This window comes from Tursiops truncatus, chromosome 10 (assembly GCF_011762595.2).
Source record: "Tursiops truncatus isolate mTurTru1 chromosome 10, mTurTru1.mat.Y, whole genome shotgun sequence".
Lineage (NCBI taxonomy): Eukaryota > Metazoa > Chordata > Mammalia > Artiodactyla > Delphinidae > Tursiops > Tursiops truncatus.
In genome coordinates, this window is record NC_047043.1 from 10,912,528 (window position 1) to 10,928,085 (window position 15,558).

Here is a 15,558-nt window from a genome sequence, read left to right on the forward strand (position 1 = left end):
TTGTAGTAGCTGGACTTCCCAATGAGAACTCTGACTGCTCACTCCTAACAAGTAAATTTCTGTTAGAGCACCTCCTACACTTAGGTTGTGAATTAAGCTAACACATACATGATATCCCATTATCTATGCTAAAGCACTTATAGCAAATTACAGACATCGGAACAGTTTACAAGATGATCCGATCTATACTTGACTCTGACATGTATGAATAATTTACTTCACCAGTATTTCATCAAAATTGTGCGCTGCTAATTAGGTGGAGGGTTTTTGTGACAAAGCACAAACTGCTGGGGTGGGTGGTCTGTGAGGCTGTAGAACATAAAAGGGCTTTTTATCCCCCCAGCAGATGGGGTCCCCCAAGGATGAAAGAGGCTCGGGAGCGACTTAAATGGGCCTCAGGGCTGTTTATGATTGAAGCTAAGTGCTAGCTGTGATTAAATTTATGTAAAGTACCTAGCACAGTGCCTGGCACTGAGTAGCTGCTGGATATCTGTAAGACGTTTTTTCCCTAGAGCTGGGTGTGCGTGGTTAGAAAATCACTGCACTGAGATACCTGGTACCATCTCCAAGTAGGTGTGACTTTTAGTTCAGTGACTCACCCTCAGTTTGTACTCAGAAATCATTGATGAAGCCAAAAACTGAACTCAGAATCTGGGTTCGATTTCTAGTCAATACGTCCTCTTGCTGGGATGCCAGCCCTCCGCAGGCACCTTTGCCAAGAGAGAACAAGATTATCAGAGAAACCCAAGTGCTCTGGTAGTTTTTAAACAGCCAGCTCTTGCTTCCTCTCCAAATATACTTTGCTCTCATACTTGCAATTTCAAAGTAGCTAAACACAGAGGCCTCCCTCCCTCCCTCCCTCCCTTCCTTCCTTCTTTTTAATCCAGTCACCTCCAGTATCAGGCTGGGGATTGGGCAAGGGAGGAAGGAAAGAAAAAATAATTTTCCCTCTGCCCTTCTGAGCTCTTAGCTGGGGCCTCTGTAATAAAAGACAGATTAACAAGAGAAAAACAAACAGAAGTTTATGAGCTTGGGTACCTCATGTATACATGGGAGATACCAGGGGAAAATGAGTAACTCAAAGGGGTGGCTTAGAATTCAGGCTTAAATATCATCTTAATAGGGAAAGGGGAGGGCAGATGCAGGGCTCCTAGGGGAGAGTAAATGATGTTTAGGAGAGATGGATGGGCTCTTAGAAGAATAAGTGGGAGGGGATGACCATTTGTGACAAAGTTTGTCTGGGTGTGGTGTCAACTTCTACTCTTCCCTCCTGGGATAAGAGTCAATTTTTCCTGGCTGATCAAACTCCCAGGGAAGGGAGGGGAGGGGAGGGGAGGGGAGGGGAGGGGACTCAAGTGATGGAGTTCCTTTTGGAGGATCTGTCTTTAGGCAAATAAGGGGAGTTGAGAGAAAGCCTCTCCCAGAATCTGCTGTTTTTCAGGTGCCGACAGCTCGCAACAGTCAATGTGCCGGGGTGGCATGTCCTGAGCCCCTGCAGTCATATTTTGGGGTGGCATATTCTGCTACCCTTCAAAAGAAAAGAAAAAAAATGTGCTGACTTCTTTATCGCATGTGTGTGTGTTGGGGGCACAAAAGTGGCAGGAGGTGGGGATAGAAGAAGGAGCACAGGCTCATCTGGTGCTAAAATAATCAATTGTAATTTGAGAAGAGTCCGAAATATGGCTGGCACGGCATTGTTTTTGTTTGCTTAAGAAGACGCCGAAGAGGAGGAAAAAGTTTTTCGGGAGCCTCTTAGGGTGCCTGATTGGGTGTGAACCTTAAATCAACAAAGACAGATGAACCGGAGATATGTACATACACGTATTGAGTATAAGGTTTATACGACACAGGAGCTTCATAAGGAAATGAAGACCTGAAGAAAGTGAGATCTGGGTGTTTCGATGCCAGGTTTGATGAAGAGCACAGACATGGAAGAATACCTAGGACAACAGGTATGAGGTCAGAGTAGTAAACTGGGGGACGCTTAGCCAGGCCTGTGCATCCCAATTCTTCTTCGCATCCCTTTTTCTTTGGAGATAAGGATGTTCCTCTCATCCTGGTCTAGGGAGGGCACCTCTCACAGGAGGGCTTTATGACCTGTTTCAGGAAAGAAAATCAGAGGAAAGGTCAGTGTGACCTTCCTGCAACTGCCGTTTTCTCAAACTCCTTTAGCTTAAAATATTTAACATGCCAGGTGTTGTATTTTGAGATAGCGTGTCCTGAACTCCATCCACACCCTTACTCAACTGATGATTAAGAGACCTCAAGACTCTGCTTTCTCTGACCACAGCCTCCTGAATTATCAAGGCGAGAACCATGGCGGGGATCGACTTTACATCTGCAAATACTGTTATTCCACAAGGTCAAGGCCAGCACTGCTTTCTAACAGCTGTTAGGCCCTCAGCTACATTTCCTCACGCTTTGCCTTGGCCCGTAGCCTAAAAAATGTTAGGAGTAGCATTGTCCTTTCTCCCCATCCCATCCCCTCCTTCTCTCCACAGTTCCCCTCCCTGCAGAAAGGAAACTCCTCTGTTTCGCTCAGAAGTTTCTCAAAAGCTACAATGCAAATCACCCTAATCTTTTGCTAGATGAACAATGATCAGTCTAACCTCCTAATTAACATTGTTAAAACCTGCTAACAAAGGACATTTAACAATATCTTAATTAGGAAGGATTTCCAATTTGTGATATGGAGCATGTTAAACAAACAGGGCACAAGTCTCTTTTTGTTCCCGGGCTCGGCAGCCAGAGAGATTACATGATATGACGCAGCATGTTCTGCATTTGCCACTTATCATTCTATATCCTTTACACATTTGCGCTATATAATTAGTGTCGTGGCTAATTTTACCTGTGTTATTGTTTGCACTGTAATTTGGAGAGAATAGAGTGGGTGATGCCGGGTGATGGAAATTGGGGCAGGTGTCTGGTTCTCCCTTGGAATAACTGCGGCTTCAAACGCCTGCTGGAAAAGACCTCGGCTAACAAACAGAGCAAACCTGGGGGGCCTCCAGGCGCAGATAATGGTGTACAAGGTGAAGGACCTTTTTGAGTCATTCCAAATAAGTATGTGGATGGCTAACCATCTTAGTCTCCCCTCCTCTTCCAAGCTCTTACAGCTTACTTTAAAAGCTCCTATTATCTATCATTTAATTATTAAAAAGTGTCTACTCTGTTTTCATAAATTATCTATGTGTTAGAGATGTTGGCGTATGAGGGAGAGAGTCATGGAGATAAGGGAGGTTCCAAAGCCAATTATCCCAGCTGGGAAGATTTTAGAATACAGTGGGACCCTTGAATTATTCTGTACTAGATCTTTAAGGATGTGTGTGTGTGTGTGTGTGTGTGTGTATGTATGTATGTGTGTGTATATGTGTGTGTATGTATGTGTGTGTGTGTGTGTGTGTGTGTGTGTGTATGTGTGTGGTTAGAGTGGATGGGGGCTGGCGGTGGGGAGGAGGAAGGGTTAATAGTTCCTCTAATAAGTCCTGTTTTATTATCTCATCTATTTGCAAGGACATCCTTACTGTTGGATCCTTTTCCGGGTGTCTTAACTTCTTTATCTTGAAGACAGGAGAAATGCTTGGAAGATATTACCAACACCAAATGTTATCTGGAATTACCGTTTATATAAACTACATCATCTAAAGTAAATGAGAAAACATAAGAAAAAGGCTTAATAGCATGTCTGGCACATAGTTAATATTCAATAAATTGTAGCTGCAATAAACTATGTCATATTATAAAGCTGTATATACTATACGATGGCATCTTGGGTGCATTACAAGTCGATGGCGCTATATACCGTACATACTATATTTCATATAGTGTGTAATCTAATCGAATGTTCAGAGGCTATTTCTAGACTCTGGTCTAAGTCCCTGAATGGTCTCTTCTATGAAGACATCAGGCAATAGACCAGAGGTGCAACTTCCTACTCTCAACTTGCCAGGAACAACCTCCAAAGATTATCCAATTAGATAGAAAGCAAAATAAAATGGAGGGAAAAAAACTTTACAGTTAAATAACTGTGGTCCGAGCCCGTATTGAAAAGTTGCTGACCTTGAATTGGCATCTGTTCCTTCTCTCCCCTCCTTACATTCCCCCCTCCCAGAAAAAACCAAAACCAAACCAAACCAAAACAAAACAAAATCCCAAAAAGCCCCTAGTGCATGCCATGCTTACACCCTTACCTAGGGAAGGGAGGGCTGTACTGACAATGGTGCTGTAGAGCGGTTCCCGGTAGAGATAAGAAGCATGGTGAATGTGCCTTCTCTTACAAAGCTTCCTCATAAAAATTTTTGTTTAAAGAAAAATACTACTCCTAGCATCATCCTCTCCATCCCCATCTCTGCAACTTCTACACACACACACACACACACACACACACACACACACACACACACACAAATGTAAGGGAGAAAAAAAATCCTTTTCTCTATCCTTTAGGTTCTGTGATTAGGGGCCTGCAAATTAACTTGACAAAAGACAGATTAGCAAGGGAAAAGACAGATTTTGATTCACAAACATACAAGAGAGTTCACAGAAAACATGTGATTCAAAGGAGGTGGTTAGAATTTGGGGCTTATGTGCCATTTTTATAGGGAAAGGAGAAGGGAAAAGGGCACTTATGAGAAAACAAATGACTTTTAGGAGAAATAAGCAGGCCCTTAGGAGAATAGATGGGAGATATTATAGTTTTATGACAATGCCTGTCTGGGTGTGGTGCTGACCAGAAGGTCTCTGAGAAGAGGAGGTAAGAGTGGCTCCCAGGGAGGGAATATAACAATTCAGTTATCTGCAGAGGCTCTGTGTTTTGGCAGAGAAGGGATTTCAAATGCCTTTAGCTCAAAATAATTCTTATGCCAAAGTGGCATATTTGGGGTGACATGTACTCTTCAATGACACACACCAAAGTGGCCTAATATACTACTATTGGGACATATTTAGGTAATGTTAACACCTAAGAGTTGGAAGACACCTTAGAAATCACCCCCTGCCTTGTTTTATAAATTAAGAGAAGGGAGGCTCCCAGAGGGAAAGAAACTGCCTCAGATTTCCTTATGTTCAAGGGGAGACAAGGATGAAACCCCTGGAGCCCAAAGATCCCCAGGGTCTGCTGTCCCTGAAGGCAACAGCTAAACACAGTTCTCATTTCAAAGAGAGACTGGAAAAAAAAAGACACAGGAAGAAGGAGAAAGACCTCTTGTTCATCAAGCTTCGGTCGGTTTCTGCTCATTTCTGAAAGGGTGGAAAAACTAAGATGAAAGCAGTTCTCCTGTAGAGGGTGAGGGAGAAAAGGGGTGAGAAGAAAAAAAGAGCTAATTTAAATTGACATGCTCTCGTGATTGCTTGCAAAAACAATCACTTTTTGATGATACAGCAGCATTATCCGGAGAAGTAATTTATAGACACCATTTCAAAGCGGGGGGGGGGGGGAGGGGGGGCTGGGGAGTGGAGATCTTACAAAACCTAACAGCACAGAAATGCACGACGCAGTATTGCTTAGGAGAAAAAGAAATAAAACAGTAAACTTCTCCTGCACTTCCTATGTTGAAAAGGTTTGACTGTAAATCCTGATTTTGACATTCATCCCAGATCCATTTTAGAGGCAGCCCACAGACTCAACAGGGCGAGGGAAAACCCTAAATCATAATTACCTCGTAAAGGCCAAGCCCGTTTCTCTGAATGCTTGAGAACTGCTGTAGCTTCTCAAAATATCATAAATCTGTTGTGTTCTCTCCTGTTTTACTTAACAGCCAATTAATGTTACTGTTTAAAAGAATTAAAGCCATGGCTTGGAAGAGGGCGCGTGTTGGGGGAAAATAGAGGTCTTTAAACTTTGACTAGCGCCCAGATACTGTTTGCAAATGGGCCCTCATTATGGAGCAGCTCATTAAAAGACTCGGCCGCGGAAAAATCCTGCCACGGTGCACATCCACTGATGTGATCTTGTTCTTATTAGCATACTGGAAAGGAAAACATTTTTCAACACAATCTTGAGTCGGTTTTAATATCCTACAGGGTGACATCGGACGTGATGGTAGGAGGCCTTGCTCCTCTCTTGCAAGTCCTCCTGCGAGAGAAGCTTTGGGCCACCCACACGGCCAGCGTAATTAGGGGGAGCGGTAGGATGGATCAGAACAAGGCAGGCACACAGCCCCAAAGGGTCCTGATGCCATCAGTAACTCTGGACCCCAACACAGTCTATGACTACGCCACACGTTTCCAGATAAAGACAATAAAATCCTTGTTTGTTCTCCGAGGTTTCACTAAGTCATTCCATCAGTTGTCACCCTAAATTCTCAGCAAATACTGAGACAGCTGGCTGTGGGCACTCCTGGGCACTGCACGAAAACCAGCATGAACAGATGCTGAGTTGGGAGCATTCAGATTCCCAAACTTATCTCCCACTTAGCTCCTTATCGGGAAAATGAAGATGCCAGTAACCGCCTATGACCTGTGTGGCAAAAATATTCTAAAACGACTTAGACGATTACTTTTGTCAAAAGAGTCCTGAACCGAAGCAAAGGAAAAGCGAGATGACACGGACACCCAGGAGATGGCCAAGAAGCAGGTGACCGTTTGAAACTGGGACGCAAGGAGAGAATGCAGCTGGATTTAAGCAGAGTTGGAAGAGCATGTGCTTAGGAGCCAGACTGCCTTGGCTTAGATCTCATCTCGGCCCCATATATATGGCAGGAGGCAAGTTACTTAACTTCCCTGAGCCTCAATTTTCCCATCTGTAAAGTGGAGATAAAGTGGAGTCTCACATGTGAGATAAGACGGAACAATTGAAGTAAAATATCACATATATCAAAATTTTTTCTTGACAGTATGCTCCAAAATGCACCTATATGGTTTCTCTTCCAAAGTCATCTCCCAAATCATCTCTCACTGGGTCTCACACAGCTAGATTTTCCTCCAACAGTGGAACAGATAAAATCCTGGCCTCAGTTTATGAGCCATTTTGGAAGAAAAAAACTGTATTGCAAATTTAGGCACTGAAATCAGTCTTGGTGCTCCGAGATGCTAATCACCACTGGAGGCACCCTGGTAAGAGAGAGAGTTTGAGGAAACACACATCTTCTGGGCACTCTGGTGCCTGAGTTCACGGAGTGAAAGTGGGAGCAAAATCACTTGCACCAATTATATTAAATGCAATCTCTCTCTCTTCCCACTCCACCACCACCTTCTTCTCTGGGAAGTACACACAGTTTAATTTCTCTAGGTTGAATAAATCAAATACATGCATCATATAACTCCACTGTAATTACAGACACACCTCACATGATTGTTGTGAAAGAAAACAAAAAAGTGAGAGGGTTAGTGCTTGTCAAGGGTACAGCATGAGACTTGGTATGTGTTCAGTCAATACTGAGTACTGCTTTCCTCCCTCACATTTGTAGAAGCCCCATTATGACTATTTTCAAAGAGAATCAGACAAGTCACATTGCATGGAAACCCTACCCTCATCAATATCTTTATCCTTGAATGACCTTGAAGGTGACTGCTATAGACTGAATATTTGTGTCCCCCTAAAATTCACGTTGAAATCCTAACCCCCCAATGTGTTGGTATTAGGAGGTGGTATTTTTGGGAGATGATTAGGTTATGAGGGTGGAGCCCACATGAATGGGATTAGTGCCCTTATAAAAGAGACCCCAGAGAGCAACCTCACCTCTTGCATCATGTGAGGACACAGAGATAAGACAGCTGTCTATGAACTGGGAAGTGGGTTCTCATCAGACAGCAAATGTGCTGGCACGATGATCTTGGACTTCCCAATCTCCAGAACCGTGAGAAATAAATGTCTGTTGTTTATAAGCTCTTCAGTCTACGGTAGTTTGTTACAGCAGCCTGAATGGGTTAAGACAGTGACAAGAAGATAAAAAGGAGGGAGGAAAGGAAGGAAGAAGGGAGACAATGAAGAATATCTATGTCAGTGGAAAGAGTTTCAGTAATGATGATATGGAAGGCTGGTGTAGCTGGGGAGATGTTACAGCTTGATTCTATGTGTATTATCAGTTACTCTTTTTTCCAAAATTACATTTCTTACATATCTACCTCCCCAAGCAACGACCATTATCATTTGAATATATATTTCTTTCCATGCTGTATTCTGGGCATAGATAGTTTTGTCACAATTTCTCACCTTATATATATATAACTTTTATTAAGAATAAGGCCACTTCTACATTGCTGTGATCAGAGTTAGAACTTTAAATTTGGGACTTCAAACAAAATTTTACAAAGGAACTGCTGTTTTCCCTTTTCTCCTTTCTTTCCTTTTCCTTCCTTCCTTCCTTCCTTCCTTCTTTTCTTTCCTTCTTTCTTTTTCTTTCTTTCACTTTTTAACCTCACTCTATTTCCTCCAGCTCATTATAGTTAATATTAGTGAATTACTTATTGATCATTTCTCTTGCCATGGCCTTATACTAGGCCTTTGCATGTGTAATTTAAAAAATCAAGGATTATTCAGAGGCTCTTCCCCTTTCCACCTGTACAAAAGGCTTCTGTGCTGTTTTCTAGTTCTTTGTTTGCAGAGTCAGGTTGTAGGGCAGAACTGAAAGTAACCAAGATTGGCTGGAGTGATGCATGTCGGAAATGACAGTGTTTCTGGTGGAACAGAATTCAGTAAGGAGGTGAGAAGAGGAGTCAGGTGGAGTGCGGGGCCTGGGCTGAGCAGTAATGTGGACTTGAGATATTCGAGGAGTTTGGAAGAAGAGAGGAGAGATATGGAGTGGGAGTGGGTGACAGTTACTGGGACAGCATATGGGAGAGTAAGGTTCTAAGGACATTTGCAGCGCACTAGAGATGAAATCCCATTTGAAGGGAGTAAAGTTTCAGTCAGCCTTTACATAAGTTTTAGTCACCACCATTCTTCCTTATTTTAGTAGCTTACTTTAAAAAAATTTCTTGTTAACTATTATAATTGTTTCGTTCAAGCAGCATGATTTCCACGCCATCTTGTTGATCTTTTCTCTCTCTTCCATTTCACGTTAATGACCAGTGAAGTAATTGCTCAGGTCAGTCCTTGAAATACCAGTTTTTAAAAATCCATAGAAAATTGCTGCAATTAACCAGACCCTCCAAATTGAGCAGTATACAAAATGACTCTCATGCCCTATCCATAGGCCAAAGTTGGAGAACATCTAGATGCTTTCCAAAGACTTTCCCAAGTAAATCGGTAAAAGCTGTCATCTTCTTAGCCTGAGTAATAACTGGGGCACAGCTGCTCTCAACAGCAGACTCGTGACAGCAAATCAAAGTAGGCTGATTCAACAACTTACACTCAAAGGGGCCTGCACTGCCTCCTGGGTGTCTCATACTTCCAGAGGCGTGAAGACAGAGCCATGTCTACAACCTCGAAGACTCATGTGAAATACGGAATCCTGGAAGGGACATGTGGGACCAGGGCCACAGGCAGAGAAATGGGGCTTGGCTGCAGATTAAACAGCCGGTCTGCGGAGACCTGAGTCACCACCAGACATTGCAAATTATTAATACCCACTCCCGCTAAATCCTTGGAATTTGCAAGAGAGTGCCTCACCATCTGAAGCTGAGTTTTCCAGCTTACAGCTTCGCCCAGACTGAGAAAGGCAGGAACGAGAGAATTAGTCAGGGTCTGTCCTTGGAAGACAAGAGTCTCAGCTGCTCATTTCCTCCTTCCTGAAAGTGAAAGGGGCACTTGACACCAAATCATCCAAGAATCTCAGGGCATCAGGCAAGCTAGTCAGTTGGAGGTTTATTGTTGAGTTGGCTTTTGGTTGCTTTCATAATTAACAACTTGCAAATACACCTTTCTGAAATCTTGGATTTCACTTTCTAATTATGCTGATGACTTGGGGTTAACTGAACAAAAAGCTTTCGTCAGTCACAAATAATCCTTTCATTCCATAGGATTCCAATACATCTTCTGGGTCCATTAAAATTGAAGTGAACAATCACTATTTCTGAATTTTTTTTTTTTTCCATTACAAATATCTACCATCACTGGGCCCTGGGGCTGCAAGGTTAGATATAGATACAATATAGCGACATGACATCTGGAGTCTGAAAACAAGGGAACTTGAAAGATGCACCATCTGACAGTCCATGGTGTCCTGTTCTCTGGAAGTGGGCACTGCCGAGGTACTAAGGGTTAGGCTAGCAATTCCTGTAAGTACCATCTCTGTCTCTTTTCATGTGAGCATATGTTTTATGACAGCCCCCTCTGGGAAGATGTGCCTGCGTCCGGCTCCCAGCTGTGTGTGTCCCATTCTACCAGCTTCAAATGCCTTCTCTGGTAAGAAAGGGAAAATGGTGACACAGGGAGGGATGTGTGATAGTCACTTGTGTCCAGAACTCGATCATGTTTCAGAAGTTTATGACAGCGTATTAAGAAATGAGGACATTAGATGCAACCTAAGTTTCTAAGAAAGGGTTTTGCCTTATTTCCAACGCTCATCTGTAAACTTCAGCCACGGCACCAGCAGGCAGCTGGGAATCTCTAATTGACAGCAGGAGGGGCAGGGTAGGGTACAAAGGGCACTCAGAGCTGGTTACGGAGGCAGCGTGCAGGGTGGGTGGGCACTCCAAGTAACCGTCTTAGTGTACAGGTGGTGCCTTGGCCTCCCGCTTCCTACCCCTACACCTCCTGGATGAATTGCCTTTAGCCTCCACCATATGGTGATACTTGATATTTTCTGAAATAATAACAGAGACCATGAGTCATCCAGCTATCATTTCTTCCCTGGAATGATCACTAAACGCGCACTACCTCTGATCCTTATAGCTCTGCATGGCCTGGAGAACCTCAAAGCTACTCTTCAGACTCTATACCACCTTGAAGCTCCCATGGTCTTTCTAAAGGTTCACTCTTACTCTGTCCTCCTTGTGGATGAGAAGAGGAGCGCAGTTCAGTTAAGAGCTACTTTATGCCCCAGGAAATGGTTAGCTTCTTTTGCCTTTTCTTCTGCAGAGTGAATAATTCTATTCTCTTTACATTTACTCATGAACTTCTTCGCCAACTTTCTTGTCATCTTTTTTGTCTCCTTCTGTGCTTAGAAAACTGGGCCATTGTTTTTCAAGGCTCTTTCTAAAACACAATGATCTCATTTTGTTGTATATTTCTGATTAGTACAACATGTCTAAGTAGACTTTAATTCAACTGTAGAGTTGAATTGAAAATTGTATTAACTGTGGTCATTTGATACATAACTGTATGAATTTAATCTACATTTTTGCCCCCATAGCTAATATTTTTCTTGCTATAAAATCATAGCTAGAAAAATTAAAACATCTAATAAGCCAGTTCTCAAACCTCTGACCACTAAAACTATGAAACACATGAAGCTGTGTAAAATACCCAGACTTCATTGTTTCAGTGTATATTCCTTCTTTCTCTGCAAGGTGTAATAGGAAAACAAACCAAAACATTGGACTCGAGCCCTTAATCCAACACTTTTGTCTTCATGAACTCAGGTGAGTCACTTAACCCCTCTGTGTCCCCATTTCCTCATTTATAAAATAATAGTGTTGGATTATATCAAGTGGGTTTTTCACAGCTCTTTGTTTTGCCACGAAAACCTTTCTTAAAAGAAATCTTTAGGTAGAAGCACAGTGCATAGAACAGATAAAAGCAGAGCTCTCTGGATGAAGCAGGGATGGCGAGACCCCCAACCTCAAGACTCATCCGCTTAGACCCTCCACCTAACTCTCACCCATTCCCACCTCATTTTAACAACATATGGTTTCATATACAAGCACAGCTTGGGTACCTGTGAGCCTTTACATTCATAGCACATGTCTTGATAGGAATACATGCAACTGTGTGAGATTATGTGTGTTTCTGTTAGTGGACAGAAGAAATCCAAATTTCCCCCATGCACCTTCTGAGACCAGAAGTGAGATCAAAGGTCGCAAGCTCACTGGTCATGAGCCTGACACAGAATGGCAGCCCCGTGCCCACTAGCCCCAAGGATTCCTGGTACCCACCCTCCTGGGAGGGAGAGTAGATAGTCTCATTTGTGCTCTAGGAGATGCAGCTGCCCTTCTGCTGCTACTCCACTGGAAGAGCAGAGGCTTCCTCTGCCCTGGACACCAGAACACCTGCCGGTGGCCATCACATCCACTGCTCCACCAGGCAAGGTTGTCTCTTGCTGGCTGGTGGTTCCACACCATCTATCACTGTTCTGAGGAGCAGGTGGGGCTCTGCGGTTTCTCCAGTGGCCACAGCGCCCCCAGGAGGCTGTGCTACTGCTTGGCCCTCTCTCCTGGGCAGCAGCATCCCCAATGCCGTGAGCACTTACCAGACCAACGCCTCGCGACATGGCGGGAAGCATGCCTTCTTCAGTTTCGAAGCAGTGTCACTCAGGCCTCAAGATTTTATGAATTTCAAGAAACACCTCTTTCAGTTTTTATTTACACGCTTTCCGCATCGCCACCTCTTCACAGGACTCAAGCAGGCGGGTATCGAAGCAGGGGATGCATCTATGGGACAGAGATCACACGATCCTCAGAACTGCCCTCCCCTAGAAGGATGAAGACGTTCTTACTGAGTCAGTCATTATGCCTGGCTTATTTCTCCCTTAATGCTCTCCCAGGAGGCTTCTCAGCCCCTGTGCAGATAACCTTCGGTTCTCCAGATGTGTCCCAGCGTGCTGGAGCCCCAGCTGACCCACCCTGGGCTCTTCCTGAGACCCTTTATGCGCACGTATGTGGATGAATCGGTGTGTGGTTACAGAATAAATCAAGAGCAGCTTGTCGGCAAGATAACCGACAGCGAGGGGGTTGGGATCTTCCCCACAAGTTTTCATTTCGGGAAGCATATGGAAACTCTAAGTGTGATAGGTAGAGATTAACTACTTAATTCCTCAGCTGGAATCAAACTGGGAGGCTTCAGAACAATCAGGCTATGCGTCAGAGGAAGGGGCTTCAGATCTGGGTAGGAAAAGGCCTACTTCTCCAGCAATGACACTGCTTTGGTTTTTGGCAACTGGTGTCAGAAGTAACACAAAGAAAGCCTGTGAGTAAGAACTCTGTTTAGATAAGTATTTCCCAAAGAGTGCCGTGCACAACCGCCTGTATTATGAGATTCCCTGGAAGTAAACAAATGTAGGAACAGGTCTGGAGACCTCCACATCCTGTCCTAGAGGGTGTATTTGGCACACTCCAGATGAGAGAAAATGTTGAGTAGAGAAACTTTTAATATATTGACAACGGAAATCTTTTAAAAAAAAATCTAACACATTAATATCCTCAGAAGTAATGTTTTATGGAGTGCATTTTGAGAAAGTTTGCTTAGAACAGGGGTCAGAAAACTTTTTCTATAAAAAATCAAATAGGAAAACCTTTCAGCTTTGTGGCCATACGCTCTGTGGCAATGACTCTGCTGTAGCACGAACGCAGCCGTAGACAGCACGTAAACCAGCCAGCGTGGCCGCGTTCCAAGAAAACTGGTTATGGACACTGAAATTTAAATTTCATGTCATTTTCATGTGTCACAAAATATTATTTTTCTTTTGGCTTTTTCCAACCACTTAAAAAAGGAAAAAAAAAATTCTTAGCTTGAGAGGGCTGTACAAAAACAAGTGGTGAGCTGAATTTGACCTCCAGGTTGTAGTTTCCTGACCCAGGGCTTGGAAGCAGCATCAGCTAGGAAAGGAAGTGAACATCTGTGCAGATACCAGACCCAGAGTCCACGGAGCAGAAACCCTGTCTGTGTACCCCCCCCGTTCAATCTCCAGTGCTCAGTTTGCCGCCTAGGACTTTGACAAACCGTACGGTACATGCTCGTAAATGTTTTTTGAATGAAGGGATAACCATCGATTCAATTTATCTGTTAGTAGCATGGGCAGAAGTTAGTTTGTACTGGTCCTGATTGCTGGATGTCATCATAAGTGGCAAATAGGAACCCATGACTCTGAGGCATTCAATGCCAGCAAGAATTTCTACTAGAGAAAGGACTTGAGGACACGGGGAGGGGGTAGGGGAAGCTGGGACGACGTGAGAGAGCGGCATGACATATATACACTACCAAACGTAAAATAGATAGCTAGTGGGAAGCAGCCGCATAGCACAGGGACATCAGCTCGGTGCTTTGTGACCACCTAGAGGGGTGGGATAGGGAGGGTGGGAGTGAGGGAGACGCAAGAGATATGGGAACATATGTATATGTATAACTGATACACTTTGTTATAAAGCAGAAACTAACATACCATTGTAAAGCAATTATACTCCAATAAAGATGTTAAAAAAAAAGAATTTCACACTTTTTTGAATAGCCTTTGATTGTAGGTACAGACTGTTGCGGCCGCCTGGGGTACGAGCAGGCTGTCTGGCAGGAGTAAAAATAAATGCATTATAAAAGTTGCCTTGTTTTTGCAAGATAGGAATTTAGAGTCAGTGGCAACATCTGGGTCAGAACATATATCTGTTTCTAGATACTTCTTTTACTTACAGCTGACTTTTTACTTGCTTCCTGGAGAGGCTCTGTTTTGGTGTCCCCATGACATCCATTTGTCTCCATCAGTCTCGCCAGAGTTCACTGCCACAAGCCTGCTTTTTGGGCTTACTCTCAAGTCAGTCTCTTTCTGGGACTGTCTTGTCCTTTGGAAGTTTCCATTGGTAACGTGGAGTCACTGGATGACAAACCTTCTGCCTGGCTGCAGACGCACGTCCTCATTGACACCCTCCCTGATACTCCAGGTCTGTGCAGTACTCCTTCCTCTGAACATATGGATCCCTCTCTCCCTCCCTCCCTCCCTCCCTTCCTTCCTTCCTCCATTCATTCAAAACATGCTTACTGAACAAATGCTCACCCACACACTGCTATGGCCTGGGGGAAAGAAAAACCACCTCCCTTCGAAGAGTTCACAACGTAATGGGAGAGCCAGAGACAACAGACGATGAGAACAACTTCCCTAACGCTGAGAACCTCTCCACCTGCTCCTGGCCACACGCAGCCTGGTATTTTCAGTGCCCTTTTCTGGGGCTGATGCTAGAAGCTCCAGCTGGTTATGGATTCTTGAGGGCAGACGCCATGCCCTTTGTCTTTCTCACCTCAGAAGTGCCTACAGTGACCACTTAGCAGAGTAGACTCTCATCACGTGTCTGCAGACTTTATTTTAAAGGTTTCGACATGGGATGCTTGGTTTCCTCATGACCGAGGTTCACCCAGACGTGTGTGCGCTTGGCGACCAGTGGACCCGATGGTAGAGGGGAGGGGCGGGAAGCTGCAGTGGGATGGGCACCTGTTCTGGGTGGCACAGGAGAGGCAGCAGGGCTGCAGCAAACAGGAGGGCGCAGGAAGGGATTAGCCCGCCCTCCCCCTCAGGACCCAGAACAGTGTGTCTGGTGGACCCTTGGCTACTGTGGGCCTCGAAGAACTCACTTTCTAGGTCTAACCCCCATTCCAGGAAGAGGGTCCCTCCAGATCAGATCTTATTGAAGGGGAGGTGGGGACACTTCCGTTTCTGTAGGAATTTTCAAAACAACAGGGTAGCTTCAGCAAAATGGCCGAGCCACGCAGTAGGGCCGGACGTCAGACAGCAGCGGCCCTGCCCAGTGCCTGCT

General features: G+C 44.3%; 2 long non-coding RNA genes across 9 annotated transcripts in view; one reads left to right on the forward strand and one right to left on the reverse strand.

The window, feature by feature from the left end:
* Window positions 1-15,558, forward strand: part of LOC109551545 (uncharacterized) — a 205,199-nt gene that overhangs the window by 145,853 nt on the left and 43,788 nt on the right. The window lies entirely within an intron of this gene.
* The window catches only part of LOC109551557 (uncharacterized), a 628,536-nt gene that overhangs the window by 16,577 nt on the left and 596,401 nt on the right, over window positions 1-15,558 (reverse strand). For 3 of the 4 annotated variants that reach the window (XR_012334345.1, XR_012334348.1, XR_012334346.1), the window contains 4 exons: window positions 12,294-12,474; window positions 3,528-3,644; window positions 1,941-2,097; window positions 600-710 (listed from right to left, as the gene is read on the reverse strand). This is a non-coding gene — a long non-coding RNA (uncharacterized lncRNA). The remainder of the gene's footprint in view (window positions 1-599; window positions 711-1,940; window positions 2,098-3,527; window positions 3,645-12,293; window positions 12,475-15,558) is intronic. The other variant, XR_012334347.1, reaches the window with a different exon arrangement.